The sequence below is a fragment of the Limulus polyphemus genome, unplaced genomic scaffold (genome assembly GCF_000517525.1).
Source record: "Limulus polyphemus unplaced genomic scaffold, Limulus_polyphemus-2.1.2 Scaffold1381, whole genome shotgun sequence".
Classification (NCBI taxonomy): Eukaryota; Metazoa; Arthropoda; class Merostomata; order Xiphosura; family Limulidae; genus Limulus; species Limulus polyphemus.
Window position 1 is genome coordinate 105,288 of NW_013666991.1, and position 9,531 is coordinate 114,818.

Genomic DNA, 9,531 nt, shown 5'->3' on the forward strand with positions numbered 1-9,531 from the left:
CGGCTTAAATGGGTAATGAAGAAAAACTTTAATATAAGTTTTTCTTCATTCCCCATTTAAAGCCGTCTCCAGCCATTATAAGTTACTGACTGTTAATTACAACTTTCTTTCACTTATAAAATCTAGTCATCATGCGGGTGAGGGGCTGGTTAGCTTTTGATTCATGTATTTTATACATTGTTTACTTCATGTAGAAAAACTAAGGTTTGTATTATTAAATCCAGCTTTTCAAGTTCCCTTGTAATAATCGGGTAAAACTTGTAATGCTTGTTTACTGTCATTTAACAAAGCAGGTTAAGTACCTTTCTTGCTTTTTATAGATAGGTGAGCGATACGTGATCGATCAAAGACATCATGCATTCCCTACCAAAAAACAAAATTTTTTATGTAGTTGATTAAATGATCGAGGTTAAACACAATTGTGAGCAGCACGTGCTACACGAATAATTCAGAGTGATATGGAAAAAAAAGTTGAAATGGAATTAAAGTCATTTTTAAAATACCAGTTACTTTATTCGTGGCTTGAGGCCAAATATTGTTCATCTCATACTGACGATAGGCAAAAGTGTTTTTAAATCAGTCTTCCACGTTTAATTTCTTTTCATCTACAATTAAACCTACGCTATGGCCCTTAAACGACACAATACTGACGACCAGCGTCTTAATTTCGATAGACAAATATAGGCTGTTAAATTGAACACAGAGAAAACGAAATTCAGTGTCTAATTCTTTTTTTTTTTTTTTTGGTTACTCTGAGAGATTTGATCAATATAAACTCACATAACATGTATAGTATAAATGTATAGTATAATCGTCGACATAAACAGCTGGTGATGCTGCACTACCGAAAATAACTAAGTTTAAAAGTAAAAAACAGAATATTAAACTCGATCGAAAACAAGATGGAAAGCCATTTTGTTAATGCTTATGGTCAGAGAGAAGTTTCGATCGCGTTGTAAAACCATTGCAAGATACATTAGATACTGTTGAAAAAAACGTTGAATTGCGTCATGCTACCAACTATTAAAATGGACTGTGTGTCTGTGATCAACGTCTTGTTTGTTTTTTTAATTTTCGCGCAAAGCTACACGAGGGCTATCTGCGCTAGCCGTCCCTAATTTAGCAGTGTAAGACTAGAGGGAAGGCAGCTAATCATCACCACCCACCGCCAACTCTTGGGCTACTATTTTACCAACGAATAGTGGGATTGACCATCACTTTATAACGCCCCCACGGCTGAAAGGGCGAGCATGTTTAGTGTGACGGGGATTCGAAGCCGAGACCCGCAGATTGCGAGTCGACCGCCCTAACCACCTGGCCATGCCGGGCCGGATCCTCGTCTTATAATATTAATAGCCATTTCATTGAATTTGGAAGTACAATATGTGTTTTCATATATGCCAACCTGTTTTAAGAAAGAAAAGTAGAAAAATGTGTGCTACACACAGCTTAGTTATTCTACTTAAGATTGATTATTTTTAAAACAAAGAATATAATTGAGTTAAATCAAACATTTTACCTATAAATGCTTCAGAAGTAAGTTAAAATTTACCTTTTTCAATCCACGAGAGCGATGATTTCACTAGTGTCTGGGTCTTCTAAGAACACGAGCGTGCTGAAACAGTGCTCTCTCACAGATACCACCTTCATTGCGACACCTGTCGGAAATTTCTTTAACGCGTCTCTGTAACTGCTCTAACTGCTTCCAGCTCATCCTTGGTGTAAGTAATTTATTTGATTTTGTTTTTTCAAACAAGTTTTTTTTATTTACTTCCTATAAATGTCCTTGTATGTTAATATCTCGGATTGACGGACAATAAGGAAACTTTTAATGAAGAAAGGAAAATATTACTTACGAGTTGTGAATATGGTAAATATTCAGAAACCGAGACGTTGACAAACAAATGCATAAACTGTAAATACATAATTTTGTAATCTAAGACTATTTTAAAATGTCTTATTACTTAAGTTTGATGTCACAAAGATTATGTTGACAAAATTAATATTCTTATAATGAAACTCTGAAATATTTAATGCTACATTTTGCGTGGTGTTTTTATAATCAGATAATATATATATATATAATTTGTTTGATAAACCTTGTAATTATTATGTTATAAATTTAGGTTAAAGAAGCTATGTTATTTTCTCAACGTTTACCGTGAGTTATAATTGTGTTGTAGGTTAATTTAAAGTGGATCACTTGTTATCAACGCAAACTAGATTAATTTTGGATCAATATGTGTTCCTTACATCTTAAAAGTAATATTAGAAGATTGAAATATTGGGCGTCAAATAACGATTCCAAATACTGCTACTTGAAGATACATTTCAGAATCTTTATACGTTTTATGTAGTAAAGAAGTATAGAGGCGTGGGTGTCTTCTATGTAGTATATTTTTCTCGTCGCATGGCAACAGAAACTTCGTCTTAGAACCAGTGACTTTCCTTCATAAAAGCAAAAAATATCCTCTTATCAGAAAATTCTATTATTAAACAATAAGCTCATTTTCCTCATTTTGTAGACCATTCAAACATTGCAGCAAATATATACATCTACTGGCTACTTTATCTGAATCCTCACCTAATATCATGATGGACCATATTTCGCCGCCGTTAGAGCTTGAGCTTTAGTCTGACATAGACTTCACAAGTTGCCAGAAGGTGTCTTGTTCGATTATAATACATGGTGCATGACTGATTCGCATGTATTGGTAGAAGATTAATGTGACAAATGCGTCGTTCATCTCAAAGCTTCGGTAATTGTGCTAGCCAAGAAAGATGGCTGATATAGCTGACGTGCTTTTCCAACTAATTAATTGGCAATACAAACAAAATGGATTATTTTATTATCGTCCTGGAAATATCGTGTTGAAATGCACCATTGTGAAGTGCACGTGATTAGCTATAACATTTAAGATCACTATGGGTGTCTTTGGCCCATTTCAAAGGCGAAAAAGATCAACTTTCTGCCATAAGAATGCTCCTGGCACCATTATATTGTTAGAACAATACAACCGTGATCAACCTTGCCATTCTCTTTTTGTTCAGGTCTTTTCCTCTACCTTCAGTACAAAAGGTGGTAAAATGAAACTCATCTGACGAAATTACACGTTTCCAGTCATTCGTTATCTGCAGTTTACACTCTAAACACTAAAACTATGCTTTTCTCTCTGCATCTGAGATATACTGTTTTCATACTAGTCATTTTCTGTTAATATCAAAATATTTATAACGGACTTCGTTTTTACAGCTGAAAATATTCGAATTTTGTCCATAGTTGAAAGATTCGAACAATTAGGACGTCTGACGGAACTTAAAAAAAATATCCAATGTTTTTATTTTCTTGTTCAAATGCCAGATTTTAGTAGTAGCAATCTTATTTCCTTTCGACTGCTATTGCTAATAAATTCTGTTGATAAATATCTTTGAATAGCCTGTCAAGGAAATGGTCTTTAATAACTACACTACCGCTATACCAGAAACAGCTGTCGAGTCCCATTGATAATCGAAGAGATTTCCCATTTTCTTGCATGCCACCAAGATATGTTTTTGTTTTTTTACATTTATTGTTTTGAAGCAATAATCTTATACACCCATAATCAGTCAATTCAGCATATAAATAAAATGCTCCAAAATATGTGTGTGTGGAAAGTCCTAAAAACTGAACGTTCAGTATACAATAAATACCATTTTGAAGGCAACTCTCGTTTCTAGGAATAATTCCTAGAATGTGATATTGTAATAAATATTCCTGTCATCATGTGTCCGAAATTAAAATTATTTACCTGAAAATGTATTTTTATATATTTTCTATGCACAAAACACGACACGTGTACACAAAGAGAAACACGTCACTGTGTGTATCATCAACATTCCTACTATAAAGAAAAACTGGAGGAAAATTTCCTTCATACAATCCGTATTCGTTCATTGGATTCGTCAACTAAAATTTTAGATAACGCACCCTAATTGGTATTTTATATTTTTGTTGCGTATGAATATCATTAAGCAAACAACATGAATAATGAATTCTAGCCGAAAAAGCAAAAAAAAATGTACAAGTTTGATTTTATAAGTTAAAAATAAATCTCAGATTTTGTTTTCCTGTCTTTGCTTCGATTGCAAGCTCGAATGCATAAAGTTGTTGTTTTTTTATTACAAAGCTACACGATGGGTTATCTGCACTCTGCCCACCTCGGGGAATCGAACCATGGAATTTAGCATTGTAAGTCAATAGATTTACCTCTGACTCACCAAGGAGACGAATGCATAAATGCATGGTATTTTGAAATTTGTAACTTACTACATATTTGAGAAACAAAAATGTTCATAGTTTAGCAGCTGCACAAACTACTGCGAAACTAACAGTTTAATACAGACTTTCTAAAGAACGATTTATATTTGTAATGTTTAAACTCCTTGTTTGGTACTTCTGTGATCAGAGTAGCAAAACGAACGTTGAATGATTCCGCATTTTGCAAAATCTTTGATGCTACATAAGAATAAAATTGTTATATGTAAATGACTATCTTTCTTTTTTTCCTTTCCAAGGGTTCATGGTTCGTGGCACTTTCCCAAAAGAATGTTCTCCTCCCTTTGGAGAAGTGTTGTGCACCATAAGAATGGGTGTTCAATGAAGCAATAGTATCTCAAGAATTGGTAGTAGATTATGTTGACTAGCTGTCTTCTCTCTAGTCTATCAATTCTATATTAGCCATCGTCTATCAATTCGATATTAGGGATGGCTATGTACAGATAACTGTGGTAAAATTCTGAAACAAACAAATCTTTTTTTATGTACTTAGGACTTGTATTTGTAAAAATCTGTCACCACATTAGTTTGTTTGTTTTTTGTATCTTTTCCTCAAGACATTATGATACAAATCTGTACTCAAGTTTCAAATCATTTTGTTCGTGTGTGAAACTCAGAACATTTTCGTTCTTTTACCAGTCTCAAACGTTCCTACTCTATCATGTGATGTTTTAAAACCCTTGTTCGCGTGTGGAACTCAGAAACTTTTCGTTCTTTTACCAGTCTCAAACGTTGCTACTCTATCATGTGATGTTTTAACACACTTCTGTGAAATTCAGAGCCTTTTCGTTCTTTTACCAGTCTCAAACGTTGCTACTTTATCATGTGATGTTTTAACACCCTTGTGTGAAATTCAAAACTTTTTCGTTCTTTTGCCAGTCTCAAACGTTGCTACTCTATCATGTAATGTTTTAACACCCTTGTTCGTGTGTGAAACTCAGAACCTTTTCGTTCTTTTACCAGTCTCAAATGTTGCTACTCTATTCAAATATGATTTTCCGCTTTGGAATAGGGTAATTTCTGCTGCCTTCTCGATATCGTCTAATGTATTCTCTCTTTCTTAACTTAGAAAGCTAAACTGTTTAGCTTACCCAAATTTTCCAGATATACGAACTTTTAGAGCACTTACAGGAAATCCTCCTTGAGCAGTATTGATCTTGGTCAAGGAGTTTGTCCTACTTAGGCATTATTAGATATTTATTATAAAAGGCATTAGTAGAGACTTATTTTTGGATCACTTATATCCTTTCTTTGGTAAAATTATCATGTTTAATGCCTGGAGGTGAAACTCTCTCTATTATCACTTGAGACCATTAATGACTAGGTTAGCGCCTGTGTTCCGAGTAGAATGTTGTTATTGTTTTTCTATATATAACGGCATACTCTGTCCGTCTAGTGTCTGAATCTACAGAGTACCTTCAGAATATCCTCCAGTGACACAGCGGTAAGTCTGCGGGCTTATAGTGCTAAAAACCGGTTCGATACCCGTGGTGGACATAGCACAGATAGGTAATTGTGTAACTTTGTGCACAAACAAACTCTTCAGAATAACACAACTAATTCAAACTTATTTCTGTCATACAGAAGCATCATCCAGTGCATTTGTTTGCTTTTAGATTGTTTTTGTAGAGATTGCATAATATTTTTCTTCTGCTTTGTCCACATTGCATCAAGTTTATTTTGGGCATCAAACTCAGTCGGAGCTACAGAAAATCGACATACTTATATATTACATTTTTTTACTTTCTTCATGCTATTATAGTTATTATCCTTATCTCTAAGGTTATCAATGCACCTCTGAATACCACAGAACAGAGTTTGTTATTTATTGTGTGTTTTAAGTGTGTTTGCAGACAATTTCCTTACCTTTTACATAAGTAGGAGGACGCATAACCAAGAGAAACCAAGGTTACATGGCTGTCTTAGAAGTAGTCAGTTCTTGAAGAAATTCTCTCCTGGATGTCAGATTTTTGCCGAAATTGTGAAATTCAAACGCTGCTGATTAAGTTCTAAGTCTGATGATTGATCTCAGTACACAGTAGGCAGGCAACTGTGTATCATCGTTGTAATTTGTGGTCTGGTGAATCTGGGAACAAATAAGCAAGTCTCTACAGGGCTCCTGGGCAGTTGCCTAGCTAGGATAGCATTACTCTGACTCCGGCTGATACCAACAAAGAAAAACCAAAATGGACTGGGAGTGCCACTAGCAGATAACGTCCAGCAAACCGAGCTGTTTGACAAGCACTTGAGACAGATGACACTGACTGGTAAATATGGTGTTCTATGGGACAGTCATGATGAGTTGAATACTGCCAGTGTAACCATAGGTTATGGAGAGAATTGGAATGGTTCTGAGCCCATAGACAAGCTGTCCTTGGCAAATCATCCTACTAAGACCCAGGAGCAAAGATCTAGCATTCATCTAAATGTACGGACCCGTGGTTACACCTACTACGCTGTATCCCAAATGTTTAGGACATCTCCGCCTTGTTAACTGAGATTTTATGAAATAAAAGGATGATATCATCACTACTAGTGGTCTCTCTGTTTGACATTAGCAGATTTTTAGCCTAGTTTTTAAGGGTGCAGCTAACAAAATTTGGATTATTTCTTGAAATTAGTCAAGCAGATAGCTGTTTGAAATGACTAGACTCAAGGGGCGGATGATGTAACATCTGATGTTGAATTTGGAAGTTCTGACGATTAATTCGACAGAGTACTTGAGTGAATGAGTAACAACTTGGTGGCTGAAATATAGTTGTAGCTGAGTTTTACTGACATTTCAATCCAATAGAAAAACCATCTATCCATTGAGTAGAGTTCAAGTCTCAAAAAAGGAGTCTCACAGTAACTTGTCCACCTATGTGAATGATCTGTGTAAGAAGGTATATCCCACTATGTCAATGGACTACCATGTGAGATGGTGTGATATCACCTGGATGTGGGGGATATTCTCGCCCTGTTAGGTTCAAGGCTATAACTGAAAAACAAGTTTGAAGACAGGAACAAGTCTACAATAACATATGCAGTTGATTTTAACTGAATGAACATGGTTATGCCTTTCTCCTCCAATAAACAAAAGATTGCATGGACATATTAGAAGATGGCTATTGGCTTAGCATTTTACACCAAACTGGATAATGAGAGCATGCCTAAAACTTATTTTAGCATGAAATATGATTGTAAAAGTCCTACCTTATGCCATTTGGCGTATGTAACTTGCCCACCATTTTCGAAGGGCTAATGGAGCTTACACTGAGATGACTACAATGGGGGATGTGCCTAGCCTAGGTTTACGAAGTCTTTTTACACCAAACTGGATAATGAGAGCATACCTAAAACTGATTTTAGCATGAACGATGATTGTAAAAGTCCTACCTCATGGCATTTGGCGTGTGTAAGATGCCCACCATTTTCGAAAGACTAATGGAGTTTACACTGAGATGGCTACAATGTGGGAGGTGCCTAGCCTAAGTTTATGAAGTCTTGTGTAAGAATGCATGGTTGAGTCTGCTGCTGATAACCTGAAAAATTATGCTTTGATTCAGCAGATAAGAAGGGCAGGCTTGAAGTTTAAACCATAGAAGTGGGTGTTTATACATATGTAGATGGAGTTTCTTGATCACTTTGTGGGAAGACATGTAGTTTCTTATACTTGTAAAGCTCACACTGGTGATAAATTGACCTCAACCCATGACCATTATATCATATTACTGACGTTTTATGGCTAAAATTTCCAAGGCTGTTGCATCATTTTCTGTTTTAATTAGAATTTTAGATGGGATGAAAACTGTGAGCAACTGTTTCAGTCATAAATATGTTTAATTGAAGCTCTGATGTTGGTTTACCACATACACAATTGTTAATTCCTGCTGGGTGCTGTACCAAGAGATAGTGCAATTGTGTTTGTAGTTGTATGGTGAAGTGAAAAGTATAATTGTTCGTGATAACTATGTACTTATGTCTTATGAATGCAGAACTTATACACTGATAAATTGTGCCCAAGACAAAGTTTTGTGGACTAGGATGTTCCTAGGTGCAGAAGGAACATCTTCTACAGTCGATATACACATGAATATGTGTATGTATGTAGAAATTTCATCTAGTCAAAGCAAGAGTTTTCGTATATTCTAGTATAAAATTTGTGTTTGCAGAAGATTTTAGTTGTAACTGAGTAGTTACAACTTTAAAACTTATACTTTTAACTGAATTTCTGAAGAATCAAAAACCAGGTTCACCAAGCATTTGAAATCCCAACCTAACCTTTTTTTACTACTAACCAGAAGTTTTGCTGTTTGCCTACATAACACACACCTACATACCCACACGCCCTCTACTATGAAGATTATGCTCTATGCAGTGACTTTGAAGGCTTCTCCTGTGTGTACCCATAACAATGGGAGTCAATATGGCTGCTGCTGGAATCGTGTAAGTGGATGAAAGTTTTTGCAGGTCATCAAGCACAATATGATGGCTCTATCAGATGTCATCAATGATCTGACATTGGAACCTCGAGAGCTGATAGTGCCTCCAGTTACCAACATCTCACCTTCATTCTGAGAGACATCACCATCTTCTCTGAAACAATCCTGGAATTAAACCTCTCAACTGTACATCATGTGTGGTTGACATCGCCACTGCATCAAGACTGAAGGAAAGGGCCAAGAAGGAAATTAAAGCAATAGTTTCCTTCAAATATTCTTTAAGAGGTTTTGCTACAACCTAAAACCATTGGAGCAACATATCTGCACATGTTTAGCAAGACCATACGATTTCGATACCTAAGAAGACCTTCCTGGGCTTACAATCTAGGAAACTACCAAATTAAAACTGGGAAAAATCTCCTACCTACACCCTCATTTTTATCTTTAACATGAGGAAAATCTATCTTCTTCAAAAATAGACTGCAACTATCTATGTTCTCAGCTCAAGAACACACAATTTCTGGCTGTGGCACCAAATCCAATCCCAGCTCACTACACCCTCTAGCATAACAGAATTAAAATCCGATTGATATGTAAAGACAATAGCATGAACAGTAACTTGAGGTTTGTGAATACAATGTGTCACATCAAAGCAAACTCCTCTGAAGTGGCTCGACAATTCCACAAGGCTTGAAAAGAGATAATTACAACTGAAAATACTTGGAAAAGCAAGGAAGATCCTTTTCAAGACTACTTCCACCTACAGGGTCACTGATGAGGAATGGAATTCTC

The 9,531-nt window shown here is 35.7% G+C and overlaps 1 protein-coding gene across 1 annotated transcript in view; it reads right to left on the reverse strand.

Moving 5' to 3' along the window:
- LOC111086741 (5-hydroxytryptamine receptor 1A-alpha-like) overlaps positions 1–1,602 on the reverse strand; it is a 4,412-nt gene extending 2,810 nt beyond the window's left edge. Inside the window, exon 1 of the mRNA XM_022390810.1 lies at positions 1,553–1,602. The gene's annotated coding sequence lies outside the window, so the exon portion shown is untranslated. The remainder of the gene's footprint in view (positions 1–1,552) is intronic.
- Between the last annotated feature and the right edge of the window lie 7,929 nt (positions 1,603–9,531).